This window comes from Cyprinodon tularosa, unplaced genomic scaffold (genome assembly GCF_016077235.1).
Source record: "Cyprinodon tularosa strain WSP-4 unplaced genomic scaffold, ASM1607723v1 ctg290, whole genome shotgun sequence".
Lineage (NCBI taxonomy): Eukaryota > Metazoa > Chordata > Actinopteri > Cyprinodontiformes > Cyprinodontidae > Cyprinodon > Cyprinodon tularosa.
This window is the reverse complement of record NW_024038997.1, coordinates 1,426,879-1,453,903: the sequence shown is the minus strand read 5'-3', so window position 1 is coordinate 1,453,903 and position 27,025 is coordinate 1,426,879. Positions and strand designations below refer to the sequence as shown.

The 27,025-nt window shown below is 40.4% G+C and overlaps 1 pseudogene; it reads right to left on the bottom strand.

Annotated features, from left to right (window-relative positions):
* Positions 1 to 3,284: 3,284 nt before the first annotated feature.
* Positions 3,285 to 21,240, bottom strand: LOC119787216 (annotated as a pseudogene).
* Positions 21,241 to 27,025: the final 5,785 nt, after the last annotated feature.

The window sequence follows — 27,025 nt, the reverse complement described above, 5'->3', positions numbered from 1 at the left end:
ACTATTTACTCTGTGCTTTTAGTCTTTTACATTGAAAATTATGTTTTTTAATTCACAAAAAACTGTTCTGTAATGATTACAGAACAGTTTTTTTGTGAATTAAAAAACATAATTTTTGGTGAAAATACTGGAGTAGGCTTCCTACTTGTCAGACAACGGAAAACTTTGAACGTTGTATAATTTCTCTACTTTAGCAAAGAGTAGCGGTTTAAACGGAGGAAAGTAGTTCTTTCTCTGAAGAACTACTGAGCGGGAGGAGACAGCTAGGTGAGGAAAAGCTGTTCTCATCTATCGATTCAGTATTTTTATCATACAGACATTAGGATGTTGTTCTTGTGTTTCCCTTAGCTTTGATTGTATGTCTCACAATTTTGTCATTTATCATTGTTCATTAAACTCTGAAAGCTATGTGACTTTGTTAATATTCTGTCCTAAAATGCGATAAGATGTGCCCTTTTTTTTTTTGAGCACCTGCCCCTTTAGTGGTCTCTGCACGGCCCTGGTCTGTTATACACTTTTGGTTCCTGACACGTCAGTCATGGTGGCACCAAGAGCAGCAAAAACGCAAGTGCTGTTTAATTTTTGATGCTTGTACAAGTTTAGTTCTAATGAACGGCTGAAGCATCTTTGCTGCTCTAGCTGCGTGGTAGAAAAGTGAGTCTGATGCGCGTTGGGCGGAGCTACCCTATCATTTCTTTGCCTGTAACAATGGCAACTCTGAGGTTTCGCTGCTACTCTTCTCTCCTGGATTTCTGGTACCGGCTTAGTAACAAGCTGCGGAGTTCCACTCCTTTGGACTTCACTCCTCAGCTCGGACTTAACTGTGCCAGAGAATTCAGTTAGTCTTCCTAAGGTGACGAGTAGCTGCACATTATCTTAATCTCTGAGCCTTCTGACAACCAGTTTAAGTACGTTAGTTGATATTATCCATCTAGCTGGTTGAGCTCCACATTTTATATTTTTCAAGTTGGATAATTTACTACTGCTAATCATTTAGCTCTGTTCTTTCTGCCAGTTATTCAAATGGAGATTTTACATCTAACTTCATTTAAAGGCCAAGCATTTCTTAGAGAGGATCACTTCTGATAAAGTTACCACTGGGATTGAAAGTATATCACAGAAAAGCAACTCCATGGTCCTGATTTCCAACACTGCCAGCTTTCTTTGCATGTGGGACAGACAGAGTCGGAGCTCTGCACCCTTTAGGTAGTGTTTGCCTGCAAAGAGGAAATGAGGAGGGGGTTTGGGGGGGAACAGATTCAGCAGTAGTGTTGGGCTGGATCCAGGAGATAGCGCTTTGGAGAGGTTTTAGAAGGGCAGGGGGAGGAGTTAGTTGTTCATTTGGAGTTTCATGTTGAGGGGACAGATTAAGTTGTAGTGTTAGGCTGGATACTAGAGATGGTGATGTGAAGGGATTGTGGAAGGGCAGGAAAAGAGGATTTAGGTGTTCTTTTTGGATCGCATGCTTGCCTGGCGGAATCTTGGGGGAGGCTACTGTGCTCCAAATCATTAACGACTGGGTCCTAATCATCTTTTTTTTAAGCCAGCCTTATTTTCTATTCACTGCCTTGCTTTTCCTTTTCCAAGGCCTCAGCAGGGTGAAGTTTATCATCAGGGAGAAATTTTATTAGCTTGTCATTCACATTGTCCTTTGTTCAACGAACAGAACATGTTGGAAGTCAGACATTTTGCACCTGACCTATTTAGGTGGAATCCATGTCTTTTGAAAACAGGGAAAATAATAAAGTTATCAATAAGCCACCAGATGCAGCTGAGCAGGCTGTTTTGATCCATGTATTGAGATGAGAAACTCTGCTATAGATTTCATCTCCTGCTTGATAAACCTCCTATAGTGCCACTAAGGAATATTTTGAAATGTATTTGTTTCGTAGTGGTGAGCAGATGAATCAGGCTCTTCTTTAAAATTTCTGACTTTCTCTTATTCAATCTCATTCAGTCCTGCAATTTGAATAACCAGTTTCTTCAAAGTTGGATGTAATTCTGTTATCTGTGTTATCATTGTTGAGATGTAAGACACCTTGCTGCAGCCAACATTCATTATTTCAGTGTTTTTCTTGCTGCAAAAATGTCAATCACAACATTATCAGTTACTATCAATGATCTTGGTTTGGCAGCTGGCTTGTTATTATGTTGTTTAGGAGAGAGTTGGATGATTTCAGAGCTTTTTCTGTTGCCCAGAAAATGGCTATTTTCCTGAGGGTCAGCATCGTGTGGAGCAACAAAACAGATTTGTAGCGGAATCCCAATATTCTTAGTATTGTTTCTCCTTCCTTGTCCTTTGTTTTGGAAACAGACTGTATTTTGCACCTGTTACTTGGAGTAGAAGATGTTTCTCTGGAGTCTAGGTCAGGTTTTATCATCTAGATGTGGTGTTCTTCTTATCAGGCATCTTCTTGGATTGGGTTTAAGTGTTCTTCTGAAGCTTTGCCCAAGGAGTGTTCAAGGAAGGGCAACTGTTCGGGTTATTTTCATTAGAATCAGCACATTCTTTATTGGTTGGTTATTGCATTACATGAACTTCAAACTCCAAAACTAACGCTAACTCTTCAGATAGCATGACTCCAACTCCTAAACTTTAACTGACGCGGGGTACCTCATCATAACTTATAAATGCAGAGGGTGCATGAAAAGTTGTGACAAGAAGTCACAAAAAATTTAAATGAACATCAAACTGGACAACTAACACAAACCTATCCAGTTGCATGACTCTTACCAGCTTAACTAAAGTATACCACGTTACCAAACACTCCTAAAGCTACCAACAGCAACTTTGTAGGCTACAATTTTCATCATAGATCAAATGTGTGTCACCAGACAAAAATGTATGCAACCTGTCATGCATCCTGTATCTCTCGTTCTTTCTCTCTCTATACACATATATATAATATACAGTACAGACCAAATGTTTGAACACACCTTCTCATTCAAAGAGTTTTCTTTATTTTCATGATTATGAAAATTGTAGATTCACACTGACGGCATCAAAACTATGTATGCAAGGTTGATTAAAACTATGTATATTGCTGTGGTTGATCTGAGAGTTAAGGAGTGAAAAAGAATGTTTGATAGTCAGATCAGCTATGATGGGTTAAAAGATATTGTAGTAATAAAATATAGGGGGTATCGCTAATTGGCTATCGACTGGGAGGCAGCAAAATAAAGTAATAGAAGTAAGGATAAAGTAATAGAATAACCAAAAAACACAGGTTGATGTCAAGTTGGAGAAGCAGGCTGGAATGGATTCAAATTCAGTTGTAATCATATAGTTCCAAGTCACAACACTTTATTTGTAAGGTATTGTACAAATACAATTCAATCAAATCATACAAACAGATTGGTTAAAAGTTTCCCATTTCAGGAAACTTTAACACTAGCAAGATAAAAGATTAAATTAAATTATTTTTAAAGTTGTTAAACTGCAATTAAACAAATGTAATTTTTATATCCTAGCTACTGCACTTTTAATGCAGTGTATTTCTTCTGTCCTCACTCTGAGGATCTTAGTTGGACCTTCATGTTGTAAGGTTTTGGAGTTAGAGTGATTCCAAAAACTGGAGTAAAATCTGGTTCCCCTGCATCCTCTGGCCAGATGAACTTGAACTTCTTCAGCAGAGTCACAGTGAAGAGGAAGAGCTCCATTCTAGCCAGACCTTCTCCGAGACACATCCGAGGACCTGAGAAAAAGAAATAGATCAAGTTCACAAGCTATGCTTATCACCTCAGATCTAATATAATCTTTTCCTTCCATTTTACCTGCAGAGAAAGGCATGAAGGCATCTGGTTTGACAAACTCTCCATGTTCATCCAGGAAGTTTTCAGGGTTGAATTCATGAGGAAATTTCCACTGTCCCTCCTCCCTCAGAACCGAGGTCAGATTCTGAATGATCATTGTTCCCTGAGGCCAAATAAATCAAAAGTATGTCAAAATGTCATTGCTTTCTGTCTTTCAAACACAGATCAGTAATGGCAAGCTCACCTTGGGAAGGGAGTATCCCATGAGCTCGGTGTCCTTAGTTGTACAGTGGAAAACACTGAGAGGAACTGTGTTGGCAATCCTCTGCACTTCATGGATCACAGCCTGAATGAAAAGAAATTATCTGATTATTATTAAAAAAAAAACAATCACCTATACTAAAAACAGAAAAGGGAAACCTCTTGAACCTATGAGTAGAGACAGTGACAACTGGTAATGAATATGTCAATTCCAAAGACCCTTTGTCTAAATAACTCATGCTTATGATCATATTTGGCCACTGTGTGTGTATGGCCGTGTTTTTGTTACATTATGGGGACGATTTCCCAGGAATATGCTACATTTCGAGGACTTACAGTTACTTGCGGGGACCCATGAGAAAAAGTTCTCTTCCTGGCGTGGCAATTAGGTTTAGGTCTAAGTTGTGGATGGAGTTAAAGGTTAGGTTCATTAAATGAGGTGGTTAACCCATGGGTCCTGGTCATTTAATACAGGCCAGTTGTGGGTCAATTGATGGCGAGCTACTACCTGGAACAGAACCTGCACAATAACATTCTCATCCTATATTTCTCTTCATTTGGTTGTAGTATTTATCTTTCATCTTTGAGTACTCCTGAATTTGTTGCTGTATTCTGTTATTTAAATTATGTGAACTACTGAGTCTAAGGAACTGAATTTTCTCAAGTGTGATATATCAAAACCAACTTTTCTGCAGGTTGTAAATATTGTCAGTATTATTGTTTTTGTTTCCACATAATGTATGGTACCAACACAAAGTTAAGTATCTGCCTCGGTGTCATTATTTACTGTCTTTCTACACTTCCATAACCCGAAACCTTGCCTGATATTCCAATCATCATTATCATGCCTATAGTTATGAAGGACCAACTCTGCCATATTTAAAAATAAATACAGAAATAAATAAATGCTCAATAAATGTATAAGCATACAATTAATTGCCAACAAAAAAGTGAGACATAAATGTATATAACTCTTAATTAGCTTCTTTATTTATTTGCCTTTGTAATATTTACCTTATTTATTTTTCTGTCCTTTATAATCTTCAACTTTATTTTTTAATTACTTATATTTTTAAGTATTTATTTATGTGCATGTTATAATATTTTTGTCTGTTTTATTCTTCCTTTGTATTTTTTTACCTTAGTTATTTCTTCGCCGCTGTTTATTTCTCTCTGCCCTTTTTACATTTCTCTATGCCCTTTTTACATTTCTCTCTGCCCTTTTTACATTTCTTTCTGCCCTTTTTACATTTCTCTATGCATTTCTGTCTCTATGCAAATGAGGAGGGGGTGTGTCCTAGAGAGTCAACTTCTGCTCATTGGTTGGCTTGGCGGTCCATCTTCTTAACTCACAGAGCTCAGAGTACTAAGTTAAATGTTCTCTTTTCTGTTGCTGTTGTTCAATAAAAGTACGTTTTAAGATCATTTGAGGCGAGAACCTTATACTTTTAAGCGTCACTATATGGCCCATTCACAGATTTAATGCGTAATTTAAAAGAAAATGTGACGAACTTGAGAGGACCGTGGCAACCAGCAAAGCTCCGAAGCTGACGGCAGCCAGGTCTAACCACAGCCCATCTGCAGCGGCCCTCTCTCGGCATAACCGTGTGTGAAGCGTGTCGGAGCTTGTAGTTGGAGTTTGTAGAGGTCAGCTTTACCAAGGCATTTGGTAGCCTTTTTTTTCTTCGATTGAAACTTGTTCTGGATCCTGAGCTAAACATGGTCTGTTGAAGCATCCCTCTAATGTTTTTGGAGTAGTCCATATTTAACCTTTAATTCCATCTGAATGTCTACAAGGTCAATGGTTCTTATTCGCTGAGAAGCATGGTGTTGTGATGGGGAGAAAAAATCAATCTTTTATTTAATTCCGTTTTACATATAGATTGATGAGAGCTGGCTTTACATTTACTTACTTATAAAGCATTCATTCAGACCTCAGAGCTGCAATACTACAAGGTGTCTAAGAAAGAGGAGTACTTATCATATTGGGGAGTGTTTGGAATAAAAATAATCCTTCTCATAACATTATAGACTGTTGTTCTCAGTTTACTCATAACATTTTACTATTTCTCCAACTGTCTGTAATTGATTTGATTAACTGTGCTCTGACAACCTTCACAGCCGCTTTCTGCTGGGTTTTAATTTAGTGAGAGGAACATGTCTGGCACCTACCCCTACTTTAACATCTTAAAGTGTTACAACAGAATAAGGCATCCCAGCTGCCTGGACATCAGAGATGGCAAAAGTACTCACTTTCCGTACTTGAGTAAAAGTACAGATACTTGTGTTAAAAAATACTCTGGTAAAAGTGGAAGTACTGATTAAACTTCTTTACTCAAGTAAAAGTAACAAAGTACAGGCTTGTAAATTTACTTAAAGTATAAAAGTAAAAGTAGAAACCACTTTTTTCATGCCGTTGCCTACATTTTAAATGGATGTCTGCCAATAGGACTAGATCTCCGTCCCAATTAGATTGAATTTGGTATTGATGACGTGAAAAATAATAATGGTAACTGCATTGAAATGATTCAAAACTAAAGTAACGAGCCAATTTCTTAAAATGTAAGGAGTAGAAAGTACAGATATTTGTGTAAAAATGTAGGGAGTAGAAGTAAAAAGTCACCATAAAAATAAGTAGTAAAGTAAAGTAAAAATATCAGAAAAATCTACTTGAGTACAGTAACGAAGTATTTGTACTTCGTTACTTCCCATCTCTGCTGGACATTGAATACAAGTGATTCACAACATAGGCTGCTGTGATTGTCTTGTTCTCTTTTTGCAAAGAAGGATAAAATGCAGACAAAGTGAATTACCATCTCCTTTATTTTACCGGTTGCATAGTTGATTCTTTTTTCCCCCACAACACTGTTCATTTCAAGCTAGTACTGCTAAACCGAACATCAATCTTGAGGTTTGGCTTCTCAGCCTCCTTGTTTGTTTAGATCCACCACTGTATCTCTAACAGTTTGGGTTATGTTCTATTATTCTCATCCATTAGATCTGATGATTAGTGTTTTCTGTTCCCTACACTTGTTTCCCAGTTGAAATCATTTATCCTGTCCTCAGTGAGTAATCACCTTGTTAAGAAGATGTGAATGTATGTTCTTACCTCTTTTTTTTAATCATTTTAATCATCAGTTTTGTTTTTGTCTGACTGACCTCTAGCTCACTGATTCTTTAACAAAAAACTATTGACTTAAAAACATTCAAATGAAAGGTTTAATTTGATTTAGGGCTGTAACTACCATTGAGGACACAGTGGTGGAGAGAGAGCAGCTTAAGTTGTTGACGGTGAGAAAAAGACTGCGTTTCCATGAGGAAAGATTTCAGCTTAGACGGCAAAGGAACATTAAAACAACGTGTATATATAACTCCATCGGTACCGACTGTCAGTTGTTTTTCACCAACTGAATTAAAGATCCATTATGCAATTGATATGTTAGCTACGTCTTTGCCTGAAAATGAAATGTTTATTCAGCTCTGATTTAAGTGTTGGATGTTGAACCTTTTTTGGCCTTTTGGAAGCCAAATACAAACTTTATTAAAATCAGCTCCCTGACTATTGAGAACTTTATTGCAACAGTAGATGGGATTCTGAATCAGAACAGAAATCTGTTGATGCTCCCTACCTGTACATAAGGCATGCTTTGTCTGTCCTCAAAGCTGGCCCGATCCTTCCCTTGCAGTACCTGGTCAATTTCCTTCTGACACCGTTCTAAGGAATCCAATTTAGCAGTATGTTACTGTACAATCCAAACCATAATTAAATCACCTATACATGGCAAGAAGCATAATAATTTGCCAGATGATCAAGGAAATAGAAGTATCAGATGATTAAATAATTCAAAGTCAAACTTTGTCTTCTTTTCTAATGATCTAACCAACCTCTTGCATACACTAAAACACTTCCAGTGTACAATAATTAAAACTGTGGTTATAAGATAAAAAAATAAAAAAAAACTCTCCACATTACATTTTCTCAGATTAGATCTCAATTAAAAAGATTTGTTCTGTCTCCCAAAGGGCTCTAGGTAAACTCCACCCTTGACATACCCTTACTCTTAAGCCATGATTTGTCATTTCTTCTTAATCATTCATTTTTCTTACCCCTGAGCAAACGTTTCTTTAACAGTTGCTGACCCCTTTGCTCTTTTTGTTTCCTCCAATTAAATGCAGAAAAGAGAGTAGCGACAGGATTTGTTACCCACAAATGTGATGTTAGAAATTGGTATTTTAAAAAGCAAGATCATAAATAGTATAAAGACTACACTTCCTGCCAAAAAGCCCAGTGGTCATCATGAAATCATTTCTTAACTTTAACAACCAAGAATAGACTGTTATTAATCAGTCTTAACCAATTTTTTAAAACATTTCCAAAAACAAGTGACAAATATAGAGAAACAAATAAAATGAAAATCCTATCTGTAATTTTATTTTCAGTGGGTTAGATTATTGTATAGACAACTCCAGCTTTAAATATACTTTCAAAAGTTGCTGGATCTGAAGATCACAAGTGAAACATGGCAAAAACTAATCTAAATTCTCATGGGTACCTTGTATGTGTGGGTAGTTCATCAGGTAAAGAAACCCCATCAGCAGGGTATTGGAGGTGGTGTCTGTCCCAGCAAAGTGAAGATCTAGTATGTAGTTTGTAAGAAATTCCTCTGAAAACGAAGAACCATCATTGCCTCTCTGCAAAAAAGGAGAGTGAACAATGTAGGATAAAGTAATACCAGATGAAAGTTTTGGTTGACTTGAATAATACTGTAAAAATGCTCCAATGTGAGTACCCAACATTCAAATTCTTCAGTGATTTTACATTATTTTGGAATATAGTCGAATAAAGATGCCCAAGAGAAAACTAAATTATTTGAATAGGGAACAATCCAACTAAACTGAATTCATTCTCACCACCATCAAACAAGTCTTATCACTGGCAGATCTAAAAAAAAAAAAAAGGTATAAAAATAATACTTTTTCTGCATTGCAAAAATACTAAATATGCTCTATAATATCAATATTGTAGATATTGATTATTGACCCACATAGTTCAGCTAGACTAAAAGGTTTCAAAATTGTAAGAGTTGGTCCTCATCACCTTATCCACTTCATCCAGATAGCAGTCTAAAAAGTCTCGAGGCTCTCCAGGAACTCTGGTCTTCTTGTGCTCAGTCACCAATTCCATGACAATATTCTGACAAGTCTAAAGAAAAAAATATATATTTATATGTGTATATGCAGTGAATGAATTACGTATTGAACACGCCACAATTTTCCTCAGTAAATGTTTACGTAGCTAGATGTGCTACTGACATGGCATTTTCACCAGATGACTGTAACTTTCCATACAGTCCACTTACACAAAGAAATCAAACTATAGATGTCCAGAAATTAAGTTATGTGTAATAATGTGGATAGGCACAGTTATTGAACAAATAAAAAAAGGGAGGTGCAAAAAAGCATGGAAAGCCAAGACACCAGCTGCAATCCCTCATAAATTAGAAAGTAATCCTGCCCCTTGTCCAATTAATATCAGTGTGTTTGTTGGGATCTGGAGGCTTGTCCACTTTCTCCACCAGAGGGCGCCGGAGATCTTCCTTCCTGAGGGCATGAGCTGCTCCTACACACATGTTTCCTGTCTCCTCATTAAGAAGACCTATTTAAGGAGGAGTGTCATGATGTAGCAGGTTTACTAGCCCAGATGCAGAACTCAACAGAACACACAGGCAGGAATAAAGTCCAATATTTATTGGCAAACACAGGTCTCCCTCCTGGGAGGCAGAGAAGACAGAGCAGGTCAGGTTCAGGTTTACAGATGAACAGGTTGACAGACTTACAGGTTCACAGGTTTCTAACAGGCAGGGTGGCTCAGGTTTGCTTCCATAGCAAGGACAGCAATCCAGCTCAGAGGGGAGCTTTCACTCAGCTTAAATAGGGAGAGATCCTTAATCAGTAGATAGGGATCAGCTGTTTCTGATGAGCGCCGGCTCTCAGGAGAAGATCCACGGCACCCTCTGGTGGGCAAACCTCTGGATCCCAACAAGGAGGAGGCTGGCACTTTCCTGCCAGAGTGTTTGCCAGTAATGGTTAGCAAACCTGAGCCAGCCTGCCTGATCTAGACCCTGATTTTGTGAACCTGTCTAACCCTGCGAAGACGTCCAGCTCCCACCTACTCACCAGGGCAGCAGGTTTGGCTCTCCACCAAAGATATACCGTTGAAATTAGGGGTGTGCAAAATAATCGTCATATCGATGCATCGCGATTCTAATTGTTGTGATCTACTGCATCGATTCTTGAAGGCAAGAATCGATTATTAAAAAAAAAAAAAAATTTTTTTTTTTTTTTTTATCATTTCAGTTTTCAAGTTGAAACATTTTAATGTTTTCGTTTCATTGGTTTGAAGGACCACTGAGGCCATGTAAACGGCACTGATTATCCTTATTTTGTTATTTTAAGTTTGATGAATCCTAAGATCTTTTTGTCAGTGTGTCCACGCCGGTAATAGTAATATTTCTGTCCAGTATTTGTTTTCATGGCAACACCTCCAAAAGTCATTTCAATAAATACAGCTATGTATGAATTCGGTTGCTTTCAGTTATGTATCAATTGAAGACACTATCCAGATCATACCCAGCCAGTCAGCCACTGGTAAGGGCTGTATCCTTTTACTACAGTGTTCAGTGAAAATATTGCAATGCATCGCAATATTTCAAGTATCGTGATGCATCGTGATAGAATCGCATCGTGGCATGTGAATCGTGATTCGAATCGAATCGTGACTTCTTTGCCAATACCCACCCCTAGTTGAAATACATGTCTAAAAAGTTGTCCCCCCGTTACATTGGCCCTTACAAGATCGAATCTGTCATTAATCCCTCTGCTGTCCGCCTGCATCTCCCTCCTTCTCTCCGGATCCTTCCACGTTTATCAGATCAAACCCGTCCTGACCAGTCCGCTTTGCCCTCCTTCCGACTCCCCTCCTCCCCCCCGTGACATTGATGGGCATCCTGCTTACACCATTCGCCGGATCGTAGACTCCCGTCGTCGGGGCGACTGGGAAGGCAACCTGGATTCCTGGTTCATTTATTTTAGACCCTGCTTTAATTTCTGACTACCATTCCTCTCTACCCTCTTGTTCCTTTGGACCGCCAGGTGGCGGTGGTTGAGGGGGGGGTACTGTTGGGATCTGGAGGCTTGTCCACTTTCTCCACCAGAGGGCGCCGGAGATCTTCCTTCTTGAGGGCATGAGCTGCTCCTACACACCTGTTTCCTGTCTCCTCATTAAGAAGACCTATTTAAGGAGGAGGAGGCTGACACTTCCCTGCCAGAGTGTCTGACCCTGTTTCTCCCTGCCTCACAGATGCCTGGAAACCTGAAACTCTGGAGATAGAAATCTCTGCCTGGAATCTGCCTGCCTGCACTCAGTCTCAGTCTCTGCCTCTGCCCTCAGCCCTCTGCCTGCCGACTAGCCTCTGGACTCACAAGGTTCCCCCCCTGCTGACCAGAATCCTCTCTGAGCAGGTATTTATCCCCACCATCAGTAAAATGCAAATTTCCTGGATCCATTCTAACTGCTCTGTCCTCCTCAGTGGTGTTCCTCCCGTGACCAGAACCCAGAACCCATGCATCTATTCCTTTGTAAATATTGTAAATAAATCATTGAACTTTTTCCCTGTCTTAAGAGTGTTTTTCTGCATGTGGGTTAGACGCCTTGAACCCAACATGACAGTGTTGAGTCACAAATGATGGCATTTAAAAAGGTGTCTCTGTTATCACACAAACATCTCACGGTGGGTAAAAGTAAAGAGCTTTCTCAACCTTGTTGCAATTAAGGCATTGGTTACAGAAGGATTTCTGAATGCTCCAGTGAGCACTGTTGGGGCCATAAAAGTGAAAAGAACATAATTTCACCATAAACCGACCACAACCAGGTGCTCTTCGCAAGATTAATGACAGAGGAGGGAAACGAATTATCAGAAGAATTGTCCAAAAGCCAAATTCAGGTCCTTCTCAAAATATTAGCATATTGTGATGAAGTTAATTATTTTCCATAATGTAATGATAAAACCTGAACATTCATATATTTTAGATTCATTGCACACTAAATGAAATGTTTCAGGTCTTATTGTCTTAATACGGATGATTTGGCATACAGCTCATGAAAACCCAAAATTCCTATATTACAAAATAAGCATATTTCGTCCAACCAATAAGAGAAAAGTATTTTTGATAGAAAAAAGTATCAATGTACAGTATGCACTCAATACTTGGTCGGGAATCCTTTTGCGTCTCTCAACTTTCTGTTCAGAATATCCCACAGATTCTCTATGGGGTTCAGGTCAGGAGAGTTGGCAGGCCAATTCAGCACAGTGATACCATGGTCAGTAAACCATTTACCAGTGGTTTGGCATTGTGAGCAAGTACCAGGTCATGCTAAAAAATTTAATCTTAATCTCCATAAAGCTTTTCAGCAGATGGAAGCATGAAGTGCTCCAAAATCTCCTGATAGCTGCATTGACCCTGCCTTTGATAAAACACAGTGGACCAACAGCAGCAGCTGACATGGCACCTCAGAACATCACTGACTGTAGGTACTTGACACTGGACTTCTGGCATTTCCTTCTCCCCAGTCTTCCTCTAGACTCTGGCACCTTGATTTCCAAATGACCTGCAAAACTGAGTAACAGTCCAGTGCTGCTTCTCTGTTGCCCAGGTCAGGCGCCTTTGCCGCTGTTTCTGGTTCAAAAGTGGCTTGACCTGGGGAATGTGGCACCTGTAGCCCATATCCTGCACACGCCTGTGCACGGTGGCCCTGGATGTTTCTACTCCAGAGTCAGTCCACTGCTTCCGCAGGTCCTCCAAGGTCTGGAATCAGCCCTTCTCCACAATCTTCCTCAGGGTCCGGTCACCTCTTTTCATTGTGCAGCATTTTCTGCCACACTTTTTCCTTCCCACAGACTTCCCACTGAGGTGCCTTGACACAGCACCCTGGAAACTGCCTATTTGTTTAGAAATATCTTTCTGTGTCATATCCTCTTGCTTGAGGGTGTCAATGATGGCCTTCTGCACAGCAGTCAGGTTGGCAGTCTTACCCATGTTTGGAGTTTTGAGTGATGAACCAGGCTGGGAGTTTGAAAGGCCTCAGGAATCTTTGGCAGGTGTTTAGAGTTATTTTTTTTGGATTCAGACATTAGGTGCATAGATCATTCATAGACCTTTTTCATGATATGCTAATCTTGTGAGATAGGAATTTTGGGTTTTCATGAGCTGTATGCCAAAATCATCTACCGGTAAATTGAGACAACAAAAGACCTAAATTATTTCAGTTGATGTGAAATGAATTTAAAATATATGAATGTTCAAGTTTTATCATTACACTATGGAAAATAATGAACTTTATCACAATATGTTAATATTTTGAGAAGGACCTGTATCACTTGTGGAGAGCTTCAGAAAGGCTACGAATTAGTACAATCTTTTAAAAGAAAACAATAAACAACGCACTCAACTGCCATAGTCTGTATGCATGCCCACCACTCAAGACTCCATTGCTGAAAAGACACGTTGAAGCTTTAGTTATAAAGTTAGTTTGCTGCATAACATAGACCATCCTGTAAAATACTCGGAACATATATTCTTGTCAGATGAGAGCAAAATGGAACTATTTGGATACCATAATACACATCATGTTTGGAGGTCAAATGGCACATCACGTCACGCCAAAAACACCATACCAGCAGTGAAATTTGGAGGTGGGGTCATTATGGCGTAGGGCTGTTTTTTCTGTATATAGTACTAGCAAACTTCAAATGATTGAAGGATGAATGGAGACATTCTTTATAAAAAAAAATGCATCTGCTGCCATCTACCAGGATGATGAAGATGAAACCTGGGTGGCAATTTCAGCAAACAATGACCCAAGGAAACTCAATTGGTTTCAGAAAAGAAAAAAAAGCTGCTAGAATGGCACAGTCAATCACCTGACATGAATCCAATAGAAACACTATGGAAAGAGCAAAAGATCAGAGACAAAACCTTCAAAATTTGAAGACTGTTTATTTGAGTGGAAGAATGGGCCAAAATCACACCTGAGAAAAACATGAGACTAAATTCTCCATACAAGAGGCATCTTGAAGATTTCAGTAAATGTGTTCAATACTTTTTTCCTGTGTAATTTCACTTTATTACAAATTACTTCATTTCTGGACATCTACAGTATGGTTTGATTCTTCTGGAAGTGTGGAATGCATGAATAGTTACAGAGATCTGGTAAAAATGTGTGTCAATAGCACCTTTAGAAATATATATTTAGTGATTAAAATTTGTATGTTTTTTTTTTTACTTTTTATTTTATTTAACCCACTGTATATGAAAACAGAAAAAAGAGAAGTCTGCCTTTTAAATAAAATGTTTGAAATAATTAAGTCCATACATTTAATGGATGTTACATTCATTAGTTCATCAAATGAATCATTGTGTTTTTTCAATCAAAAAATGATATTTTGACCTTTTTAATAGAGTAGAGCAGGTATATGGCCCTGAGGGAATAGTGACAGTTGTAACAATAGAAAATGAAAATCATTTGGGATTATAGATCTATAGATGGAGCAGACTAACTGCTCAAATAATAAATAACATGGAAATTGAAATGAAAATAAACTAATAAAGGGTCTACTTGGTTAAAGTTTTTTCCTTTTACCTTATAATTTTTAAAGGCTCTTCTGAAGGGCAGTGGCAGGCTGCGAGTTATTGGAAGAGAGTCGTACACCTGTAAACAGAAGTCATTAGTTTATTCTCATGACCTGCAAAGTCTGGTTTATTTTACATCAGCTGCTATGAACAAATTTTATCTTGGGGTACAGCCAGGCCTCTCAACCCAAGGAGGAAACCTATCTGTAGCTTAACAGCAGTGAGAGAACGGGGTCTAAAGACCCTGCTATAAATGGTTTGGACCCTTCTTATGCCAGCCCTACTTGTCTTAAGATAAGAATTAAAATATAAACAGATAAAAACATATTTCTCCTTTAACAATTTACAACAATACAATTACTGTAACCAATGTTCCAACCCTAACAACCTCAGTGGCAGATAGGGAAGGATCTTCACCAAATGTTAGATTTGTCCTTTTGACGTTACATTGTGACAGGCTATTAGCCACTAGCTTGTTAGCATCATGGATACATTTACTTTTATTATTCCAAAAAGAGTGAATTGAAAATGGAAGTTCAAGTTCTAGTTTTGTGCAATTTTACAATTTTTTTTTAAGATGGACACATAGAAGGCCTATAAGTGATCACCTGAGTCTGAAAGCCCATTTCAGAAAGATGTTAGACAAATAAAGCTTTGTTTTAGCAGAAGATATCTGTTAGGACTGAATCATAAACTTAATGTAGAACCATTTCTTTGTCATGGGAAGAGGGATTGTATGAAGTGTATAATTTCGTGCTTTCAGATCAGAAATGGAATTGAACACACCATAGCCCATGGTCCATTGGCCATCTTGGCAATCTCTGTGAAGCACCGGACAATAACTTTCATCGACTCATCATTGTACTCATAGCGTGCGCCAAACAGAACTTGGCAGATGATGTTGGAGGCTGCGTTATGGAACATAACCTGTGGACTCAGTATGCCACCTGTAGGAATCACAATAGTCCAAAACAGATTCATCAGTTTTCAATAAGAATGTGAATTTATAAGAGATGATCTTTGTTTGTTTGGACAACAAAAAAAATGCAACCCATTCAACACCTCCACCAAGAAAAACACAGTATTCAATAATGCTCTGAGCACACACACTTGAATTTGAGAGAACAACAACTCTCGTTTTGAGTAGATCATCTCTGATCAGGAAGTCCTAGAATACATGTTCCAGGAATTAAATACAACACAAACTCTAGTGGACCCACAGATGAAATACCTTGGCTCTGTTCTAGTGTTTTTATTGTGTATTGAATCTCCTCATTAATCCTGTCTTCCATTGACTTTTTTCCAAGACCAAAGTTCCTTAGGGTCATCAGAGCAAAGCGTCGATGTTCTTTCCATGTCGAGCCTTAATCTGCCAGAACCACTCCTGAAACAAATGTGGGAACACAGCAAAAATAGTTCAACACACAAAATATGGTTTCTATACATAAATGTCTTATAAGAGATCAAAGAACATACAGGACAGAATAAAAACAGTTACAATGGCTCTCCATTCACAAGGTGGTGATATTGTCACTTGTGTTTTTCTTAATGTGCTCTTGCTTTTGTGTTTCAAGTTGTGCAGATGTTTGTCGAAATGGCTTAATAAAGTCAACTTTTTAGTGAATGCCCTTATGTGAATGCACCTTTAGGCCTGTATTTTGTTATTTCTGTGTTAAGCATTTTCTGCTTCTCAGTCTTCCTGTGCTTTTTATAGCAGCTGTTACACAATTACCTAGCTCAGCTAAATCCTGTCATTATCCACCCATCGCTCAGTAAATAAATGCTCTGGTTTCCATTCATAACTGCTGGTTCCTTCTGCAACTGTATGTGCTCCATACTTTGCATGATCATCCAAAAAGTTCCCTGCTCCTCTTTCTCAATTTACTCTGTTATGGCAGAATTATCCTGCCATAATGCAAGAGCACATAATTTCAATTTGAGAAAAGAATTTCATCTTCTTGCACTCAAAACTTATAATGCTCACACTCAAAACATGCGCTCTCTCTCAAATATTTTCTCTTCTCTCTCAAATCTTTGTTTCTTCTCTCAGATTTAAAGCTACAGTGTGTAATAATTACAGGCATATAAAGTCAGAAATTTTATATATTATACATAACTATGTTATTTATCATCACCTATGAGCTACGCCTTTTAACCATAATATTTGTGTTGCCTTAGAATTCGTTATTTATAATTACATAGGAGCGGGTCTCGCCATCTTTGCTCCATCTTTGCGCTACGGCAAGCGCAGAGGCAACAAACTAGCGATTGCGAGATCTCCCATTACGCTCGAAAATAACTACGGCAAGTTGAGAGAGATTAACTGAGACGGTACTGAACAGTAGATGGCAGTATTATGCCTGAGAAGCGTTTAGTCTGCCTGAAACCAAAGAAGAAGAAGAAGCAGGTATACTGCGCCTCAGTAACAAGAAAGGTGAACAAGGCGGCAGGCGTGAGTGACTTTGCAAACTGTTTGGCACTGTGTGGCCAAACATCAGACGAATGGAGGATCATGCCTACTCTGTATCACAACGAAAAGCGGCGGACACCGAACCCCCGTCATCTAAGAAGCGGAAACACGACGAGAATAAACGCAAGCGTGACAAGAAACGACAAAAAACACGGATCAACATTGGCACGGCATTTACACGATGGAAGTCACTGATGGAGGAAAAAGGTTTTCAAAGTGACGCTCAAGTTGCCAGTTTTCTCTTGGACAGGTAATTAATCCTACACACACAATTGTCTAATATCACTGCAGTTTTTGGAGTACAGGATGCTCAGACCTGTCTAAAACAATAACATGCTGCGTGATGATGCTGTTACTCTCCAGTATACTTATTCAGCAACGTCCCTGACGTTTCACAGATAATGATTCAGTAATTTTCTGTGAAATAATTTTCTGGATATATACCTCGGTTACTTCTCTCCGGCTCCTTTGGAGATCTTCAAGCCTTTCCTCCTCTGCTCTCACCCCGCTGGCACCCCTCCCTCGCCTGGCCCTAGCTGCACGCCCACCCCGGCCTCTCTGCCCTCGCCCTCTTCCTCTCCCTCTTCCTCGCCTTGTAACCCCCGTGCCACAAACATGACTTGGACTCTGTAAACGGGGAATATATATTCTTCCAGCGAACACAATCTCGCTGTTAAACTAATGACTACAATTACTTCGTCTGTTTATATCACCATGCAAAGCAGCTCACCAAAACGTCACAACGACTTAAATAACGGGTATATTTATTATCGTAAGTCTACATGAAATCTATACCCTACACAGACTAATGAAATACTATCTGTAAAATTATCTATGTAAACAAACCTCATCACTTGAGAAGGTAGGTGATTCTGACGTCGTGGAAGACATTTTGTCCCGTAACGCTCGCCGTACTGTTGGGGGGGAGAAGCGGTGGGGGGGAGACGTTCATGTTCGAATTTATGGGCTGCGTTTTCCAAGGACATGGTCTACCTGAACTGGGTCCTTTCAAGTCCTTGAAAATGAGGAGACCAAAAGAGTTTTGGCTGTGAATCAAAACAACAACCTTCAGCGGCTTTTGCCGCCATACGCTCTTTCACCTACCAACCATGACAGTTGACACACAAAGCAGGAAAAGAATGAATACCGAACTTTTTTTCCATTTCCTTTTTCTTTTATTGTAATGTGAACAAAAACTTTACTCATGTGAATAGAGACTGGAATGAAGGCGACAACCACCAGGAGCATGAACAAATAAAAGCAAATGTAATTATATAAACCATAGTCAGTTAAATAACATGCTGCTGTCATTTTGCGCATCTCTGATGTTGTTGCCATCTTCAAATTTCAAATATCCATTATAACGTACAATGATAATGATAAAACATCCTCAGTCTGCTTCATCACCTCCAAAGATGTAAAAGAAACAGCACAACCAACGGATATAGTATAAGAGGTGAAATAAAGTAACACCTTGAAACTATCGCTGAAGTATAAGTAGTATTATTTAATCTGACATGTATACTGTGGTAGCTGAAGATACGAATATGGGCTTCCTGTATGAAAGTAAATCTCTAAGTACCCGGAACCAAGCACCTGTAGTTGTTTGTGACAGTTTACTTGTGCATGTAAAGTTTATCCAATGGAAAAGAAGAGCCGAAGACGTACCCCTCCAGAGTACCGAGATGAGCGCCAGGGACCTGAAGCCCTGGACGCCCAAAGGGACCCAAAGAGCAAAGGCCCAGGAGGGGCCAACCCAGGAAATCCGACCCCCCATTAGGGAAGGAGGGGAGACGACCCCGAGGAAAACCCCCAGCCACCGGAACCGGGAGCTGTGGGGAGGAGTCCGTGGGCTCCGTCGGCAGCCAGCCACCCTGAAGTGGCCGGGCCCCGGGGAGCCAGGCCCGCGGAGCAGCCACTAGGAATAAGCCAGTACCCGCCCGGGATTCCACCCCCCAAACACCAAGCACACCACCACCACCAGCACCGGCGAGGATGGGGGGAAATGGGCTCTGCACTTAGCAGAGACATGAGATGTTCTTGGGAGAGGGAGCTGTTCAGACCCCAACCTGACAAATACAAAAAAAAAATACAGTCTCACACCTTCCCTTTCTAGTGCCCCCACTGGCAACACACAGTCTCTGTGAAGAGGAAGAAAGAGAAAAATATTAAATAAAACACGGAAGCACATTCACACATAACTCTCACATCCAATAATCTCAGGACCGAGGACCGGACGGCACTGGTGGCCGGTCGCGGGATTACCGGATGACCCAATAGGTGAACCTAAAATCCGGATGGGGACCATGTGATGTAATTCTTACCTTTATTCTCTGTGACATCATTTACAAACATGTCTTGTGGTCTTCCAGCATATTCAGCACCCTTCACCACTATCGCCTCCTTCATGGCCTTTAGCCCACTGACAACCACAGCTGGTTTGGAACCAATAAACAGGCTGTAGACATTTCCATATGAGAGTCTGAGCTGGTAAGAAACAACACATAATAGGCTGGGTCATTTCAACAATAATCTTTAAAAATGTATGGTAAAGGTAATGTATCATGCTGCATTTCAGCTAGAACATCGCATTGAGTTTAGAGATTCTCTGATATTGTTCTGTTCTGCCACGTGCCTAAATAAAAATAAGTATAATAAATAATGTGTGGAAAAAAAGTTTAGCCGTTTATTGTAAATTATAACTCTAAATAAATAAATGTGTTCAAACAGTATCAGTGCAGAGGTTCACTTGCAACAAACCAAAGCTTAAGATAGAGGTCTGAAAAAAACTTTGTAGAAGCAGATGGAAAGAAGAACAATCATCTGACAAAAGAAAAACATTTTAATATGAAATTTCTTTTGGAAAGCTCTAAAGCCTGAAAAAAAAATCGGTAAAGACCGGCTACATTAATCAGATAGGCTATATCCACCTATTTATTAGTTCATAAAGGAAACGGAAAAGAAAACACCCCTGACTTGTAGACACTGTTGGAAACATGCCAAGTGTTTTGGATGTGTGCTTGGCTAGGTCAGTGTCAGATATCATGTTTTTTTTGCAGCAATAAAGATCATTTTTACTGAGCAAAGATAAGAAACATACATCCTTTGGAAAAAATGTCACTGTCACTGAAACAGTCTGTCACTGAAACAGTCTGAACAAACTGAAGATTTATCAAGAATGAGTGCAGTGAGCTCTGTACTGCCTTACTATGCAATCGCTCTTTATTCAGCAGAGGAAACACTAATACTGGTACATAAACTTTATGCCTTGTGTTGGGTTACCTCCAGTGGGTTTAGAGAGAGTTTCTTAGACTGCAAGGAATCTTATCCTTAAATCTATCAACTACATTGTTGAAGCAGGAAGAAGTTATATTTTCAAACCATACACTATTAACAGTACATGAGTTTGCATGTTGCATTGCAGTAAGAATGTTTCGGATTGCATTTCTGCCTTGGGGTCTTTCTCCATGGAGTTTGTATGGTCCACATGTGCATGTGCGGTTTCTCTCTGGGTACCCCGGCTTCCTCCCATAGTCCAAAAACATGACTGTTAGGGCTTCTCTAAATTTTCCGTAGATGTGAGTATATGTGTGCATGGTTGTATGTCTTCATGTGTATCTGTGATACCCTGGGACAGACTTGTGACCTGTCCAGGGTGTACCCTGCCTCTTGCCCATAGACTTCCGGAGATAGGCACCGGCCCCACCACAAAATAAACGGGGGAAGATGGATGGATGGAGTTTGCATAGAAATAAAGCTACCACATTTTTAAGATCAAAATTGTGTTAAAAAAATGTCTTACCCTCTCAAGGTCTTCTAGAGGGTTCTCCTGGCCAAGATGTAAAAGGTTCCCAATAAGGGGTAGAGTCGGGGGTCCTGGTGAAAAATTCTTTGGTCTTTTAGATTTGAGATGGAATAAGAGGAATAAAATTGAGAGGAAAAAAAGAATTATAGAAGCAAACATGATGAGTTGGTTAGCTCTGGTGGATTTTACTAGATGTGGCTGAGCTCTGCTTTTAGTCTTGCCCCCATGCATATATTGGCCCAATCCCAAAACGCCCCCTTTGCTTAACTTAACCCTTAACTATCAATTGTCACTCCCAATGAAGTAACACTTGCAGCTGTGGAGCACGCCTTGGTTGAAGGTGGGTGGACATAATTGAGACTGGGATGGCCTCTTCCCTCCAATGAAAAAGAAAGCATTAGTTTCTATGGTAACACAGTGACGCCCCATGTGCATGGCTGTAGCTCTGTTATGCAGGTTGACATGAAATGTTTTCACTTTCATTAAAAAATTGTATCCGGTCAAATAAAACCATTTCAAAGAGAACCTTCCTTTTAGGAAGTAATTACGTGTTTTTCCATTTTCCAGGGGACACCAAAACAGGTCGTTAGTTCTTTTTAACTCTTAAATTAGATGGAAAGTGTCTCATTAGTAAATATAGAAGAAGAGCAGCCTCTGCTGCCAACTGCTAGCATTACACTTGTTGTAAAAAGATCTGACTAAATGTACATGCTTCATAATCCAAAAGATGCTTCATTCTATTTTTCTTGAACACTTCCATGCAAATACCTATATATTTTTGTGTCTTATTTTAAATCTCTTATGATGCCCAAGTGAACCCATCAAAAATAAATAAATAAATGTGGGTTTTAGTGTTTCAAAAGGACTATGGTACATGGAGGTACAGATTGATGAACTCTAAAATGTCCAGTTAGATTACTTTAAGGTATTTAAAGAGAAAAAAATCCCTGTATAATTCCTGCTATGATAGAGTGCATTTTTTTATACATTTAATATCTTTATGTAAGAAGGAAAATGTAATAACCTTATTTTCATTTGAATTCGAGTGTTAAAAAAAATCTGCAAAAGTTCAGGAAATAGACACTATTTTATTAAGAAACTATGATAAACCTGTTTCTGCTGATACCACAATGTGATCAGGAAACTTAGGTCACTGAAGGAACCTTTATTCCCAAACATGATCATCAAAGAATTCCACGGTGTTTCTTGATAGAAAACCCAAAGTCAATTGAATGCATTATTGCAACATGTACACACATTTACAAATCTCTGCTGTGTTATTACACTTATCCTACTATTCTTTTCTATTTCTTTCTACCTTATGAATATAATTTATAATTAAATATGACTGTTGATCGGCTTCTTCTAGGTAACTTGAGATTTAGTTGTTATGTTTTTTGTATGGCAAGCCTACAACCTTACAAATACATCTACAAACTGTCATGGTTGGTTTAGGAATCAAACCCACATGCAGAACACCACTTGGAGACTGATAAAAAAGTTCAACAGAGTTTATTAAAGGTTTGCACAAAGTTAACATGAACTGATTCTGGAAACAGGTCAGGGCAGGATTCTCAGGCGGATAGTTTGATTAGCCAGGTTAACAGATGAGTTGTTGAATTTTCTGATGTTTCTGAAAATACCTTGACAAGGTCCAGGCTTTCTTCTCTGAGAGAGGGAACCGGTTGGGTCCAGAGACTGTTGGTTCAGCAGACTGCTCAGCAGCAGCAGCGTCTAGCTTCTGACTTTTTAGTGACAGACCTTGGTTTGGGTGATAAGCTCTTTCCCTGAGAGTAGCAGGTGGATTCCAGAGTGAGATCTTCAGGTTTGGCTCTCTAGGGCAGGCAGGCAGGTAAGAGGGTAAGATCATCCAGAGCTTCACACGAGAGAAAGGTTTCCTAGGAGCGAGAAGACAGAGGCAGGTTAGAATTGGGGTTCTCTTTAGAAGCAAAGGTTCTAGTAGTAACAGAGGCTCAGGTTCGCTAAACAAACTTGGTCAACACTGCGGCGTTGAAGGAAGGTCTGGCTGCTGATTATATAGGCAGGTCTCGTGATGGGCTGATGAACGTCAGCTGTGCTGGAGGGCTCCAGCCCAGGAGATCCACAGCGCACTCTGCTGGAGAAGGGTGGTGAATCTCCAGATCCCAACAGTACCCCCCTCTCAACGACCGCCTCTTGGCGGTCCCGAGGATGTGGACAGGAGGAACCTCTCGTAATCCTCGATCAGGGATGGATCAAGGATAAACCAGCCAGGAACCCAGGTGCGGTCCTCCGGACCGTAGCCCTCCCAGTCGACGAGGTACTGTCAACCGCGACCTCGCCGACGGGAGTCCACGATCCGGCGAACCGTGTAAGCCGGATGACCATCAATGTCCAGGGCGGGTGGAGGGGAGTCGGAAGGCGGGCACAAAGGACTTGAGACGACAGGCTTTATCTGCGAAACATGGAATGTAGGATGGATGCGCAGAGAAGGTGGCAGGTGTAGACGGACAGCGGAGGGGTTAATTATTTGATCAATCTTGTATGGACCGATGAATCTGGGTGAAAGTTTTTTGGACATAGCCTTCAGGGGAATGTCTTGGGTCGACAGCCATACCTCTTGGCCTGGAGTGTAGTCAGGGGCCGGACGTCTCCTGGAGTCTGCAAACCTCTTGGTTGATGCAGATGAACGGGTGAGGGTGGTGATGGTATCTTTCCAGATACGCTGGCAACGGCGGATGTGATGATGGAACGATCTGACCGTTATCTCTCTCTCGTCTGCGGGGAAGAGTGGAGGCTGATACCCTATGGACACTTGGAAGGGGGATAAACCAGTGGAAGCAGATCTAAGGGAGTTATGAGCATATTCAATCCAAGTCAGGAACTGACTCCAGTCAGAAGGATTGTTCGAAGTCAGGCAGCGGAGAGTGGACTCAAGTTGTTGGTTCATACTCTCCGTCTGCCCATTAGACTGAGGATGGTAACCCAAGGTGAGAGAGGATTTGCAATTTAATGCAGAACAGAAAGCTTTCCAGACCTGTGAGATGAACTGGGGACCACGATCTGAGAGGATTTCTTGAGGGATACCATGGAGGCGAAAAACATGCTTCACGAGGAGCTGAGCCGTCTGGAATGCAGTGTGGAGCTTTCTGAGGGGAATTAGATGACAGGCCTTGGAAAATCGATCAACGATGGTTAGTATTGTGGTCATACCTCTAGAAATCAGGAGACCGGTGACAAAATCGAGAGCGATATGAGACCAAGGACGGGTTGGAACAGGTAGAGGATGCAGCAGGCCAGAAGGTGGTTGGTGGGAGGTCTTGTTTCTAGCGCAGATGGGACAAGCCAGAACGTACTCTTTGACGTCTTTATGCAGAGACGGCCACCAAAATCGCCTGTTTATGAGGGCGATGGTTCTGCTCACTCTAGGATGGGCCGAGAATTTAGCTGCGTGCATCCACTGGATGAGGTGGGATCTGACGGAAGACGGGACATACATTTTATTAGGAGGACCATTACCTGGGTCAGGTTCAGAAGCCAGGGCAGAGTTGATCAGATCAGTGATCTCCCAGGAAACGGCTCCAACAGTACATGAGGCAGGGAGAACAGGTTTGGGTGTCTCAGGTTGATTGGTGGAATACAGACGAGAGAGAGAGTCGGGCTTGACGTTCTTGGAACCAGGTCTATAGGAAATTATGAGATTGAAACGTGAGAAGAACAAGGACCACCTTGAATGCCGAGGGTTGAATCCAGAGATGGGGACTCGAGTTTGTGACTCGTACTCGAGTCGCACTTAAGTCGCATATTTAATGACTTCAGACTCGACTTAGACTTGCATTTAAAGGACTTCAGACTCGACTGAGACTCGTGAACAATATTTTATTCCAGTGTAAAAACACTTATTCAAGTGTTTTTTGTTTTACTAACTTGACTGATCGCCGCTCGCCTTACCCGCACACAGAAGAAAACTCAAAGACCCAAACCGTGAAGCACTCAAGTTCAAGTGTTTTATTTATACAAAAAGCCACAGCAAAAGTGGCATAATAAAACAGTCCTTTTCTTCTCCTGATAAAACCTAAAATTCAAGAGTTTTCCTTAAAAAACAGAGGCTGGAAGTTGGGCTCCGCTTGTTATGCTGCTTCTGGTGCGAGTGATCGGCCTGGAGCACCCACTGGCTGATCCACAGACTCTGCAGCGCTCCAGCACTGTTCCACTCCCTGGTGTGCCACACCCCTTTCCATACCGATCCAGCTAAAAAGAGAAGCAAGGAGAACGCCAGTATCCACGCGCCAAAACCCCGTCGGAAGATATATTCCTGTTTATGCTTTAAGCGAGGGGGAGCGCTACTTACAGGCGAAGTTCCTCCTCTGCCCTAATACTCCTTACTGGGCCATCTGTGCGCACGGATCCCGCCTGCCTCTCCCCCCGGCAGCGCGTCTGTCTCTGTCACCTGCAGATTCCGTTCTCCTTCTCCTTTCCTTCAGACTCCTTTTATGTCGGCTTTAATCAGCCCTTGCTCACACCTGAGCGCAGCAATTACGCAGCGCAATTAATGCACTCCGCCTCCTCAGACAACTACTTCAGTCCAGTGCGCATGGATTGTCACAAGGGAAAAACAAACCAAAACAACCCAACATGCAGGAAAAATTCAAAAGCCTAAAATAAAGGAAAACAATCATATAAAAAAGAAACATCAAAACATGCAAAGCTCAAGAAGAAAAAACAAAGAAAAACAAATCATATCTTTCTCTCCAAACATGCAAAGCATAAAACTAACATTAAAAGGAAAGAAAACCATAAATCATATTTTTCCCTGTGCAACACACTGACGTCACTGACGCAACAGTACGTGGACGGCAGGATTGTGATTGTTTTTTTTTTCCACAGTCCTCATTTTCAATAAAAGAGCAGACATTTACTGCTAAAACTAGAAAAAGTTGCAACCACAAATGTCAGGTAAATACTGTAAGAAAATGCAAAATTTATCTGGAAAAAAATTTTCGTGTGCTTTTTTTAATTGTATTTTTCATTTAGCAGTTCAAGATAATGATAATTCCATAGATATAATAGCGACCTTTAAGCTATACCGTCTCAGTGACGGAGATGAAAACACAAGGAGAAACAACCAAGCACGAAAATTATTGCATTTTTTTAAATTAATCAAGTGATTAGAATTTTTTGTTCGATTAATTGATTATTGCGACAGGCCTTCTCAAGACTTGAGACTTGACTTGGACTTGAGCTCTCAAGACTTGAGACTTGACTTGGACTTGCAAAAAATGACTTGTGAACATGTCTGGTTGAATCTCTTTGCCGATTGGATATAAGCCAGGTTCTTGTGGTCTGTCCTAACCAGTACTGGATGCTCAGCCCCCTCGAGCCAGTGTCTCCATTCCTCCAGGGCGAGCTTAATGGCAAGACGTTCTCGGTCTCCAACATCATAATTTTGTTCGGCAGGGGATAATCTGCGTGAAAAGAATGCACATGGGTGAGTTTTCTGGTCAGAATCTGACTGCTGAGATAGAACAGCTCCAACACCGGAATCAGATGCATCCACCTCAAGGATGACCTGTTTCATAGGGTCAGGTTGAACCAAGATGGGGGCACTGGAAAAGAGTTTCTTTAATTTATTGAAGGCGTTTTCGGCCTCAGGGGTCCATTGGAATGTTCTCTTGACAGAGGTAAGAGCTGTGAGAGGTAGAGCTGTCTGGCTATAGTTTCTTATGAACCTGCTGTAAAAGTTTGCAAAACCAAGAAATGTCTGAAGTTGCTTGCGGTTTTCAGGTGTAGGCCAATCCAGAACTGCCTTTATCTTGTCTTCTGATGGCTTCACCTGCCCGCCCTCAAGCACAAACCCTAGAAAAGTGACAGATTGTTGATGAAATCAAGGGCGTAGGTTTGATTTGAACTTTGGTAGGGACACTATTGGTCGGGTGTCATTGGTGCTATGCAATATGCATGCCCTTTTTTATGCTCGATGTGAGCATCCGTACTGATAAGAGGAATTCATTGTTAAAAGAGAAAAGTATAATTTTGCTACATTAATAAAAATTTATAAGCACTACACT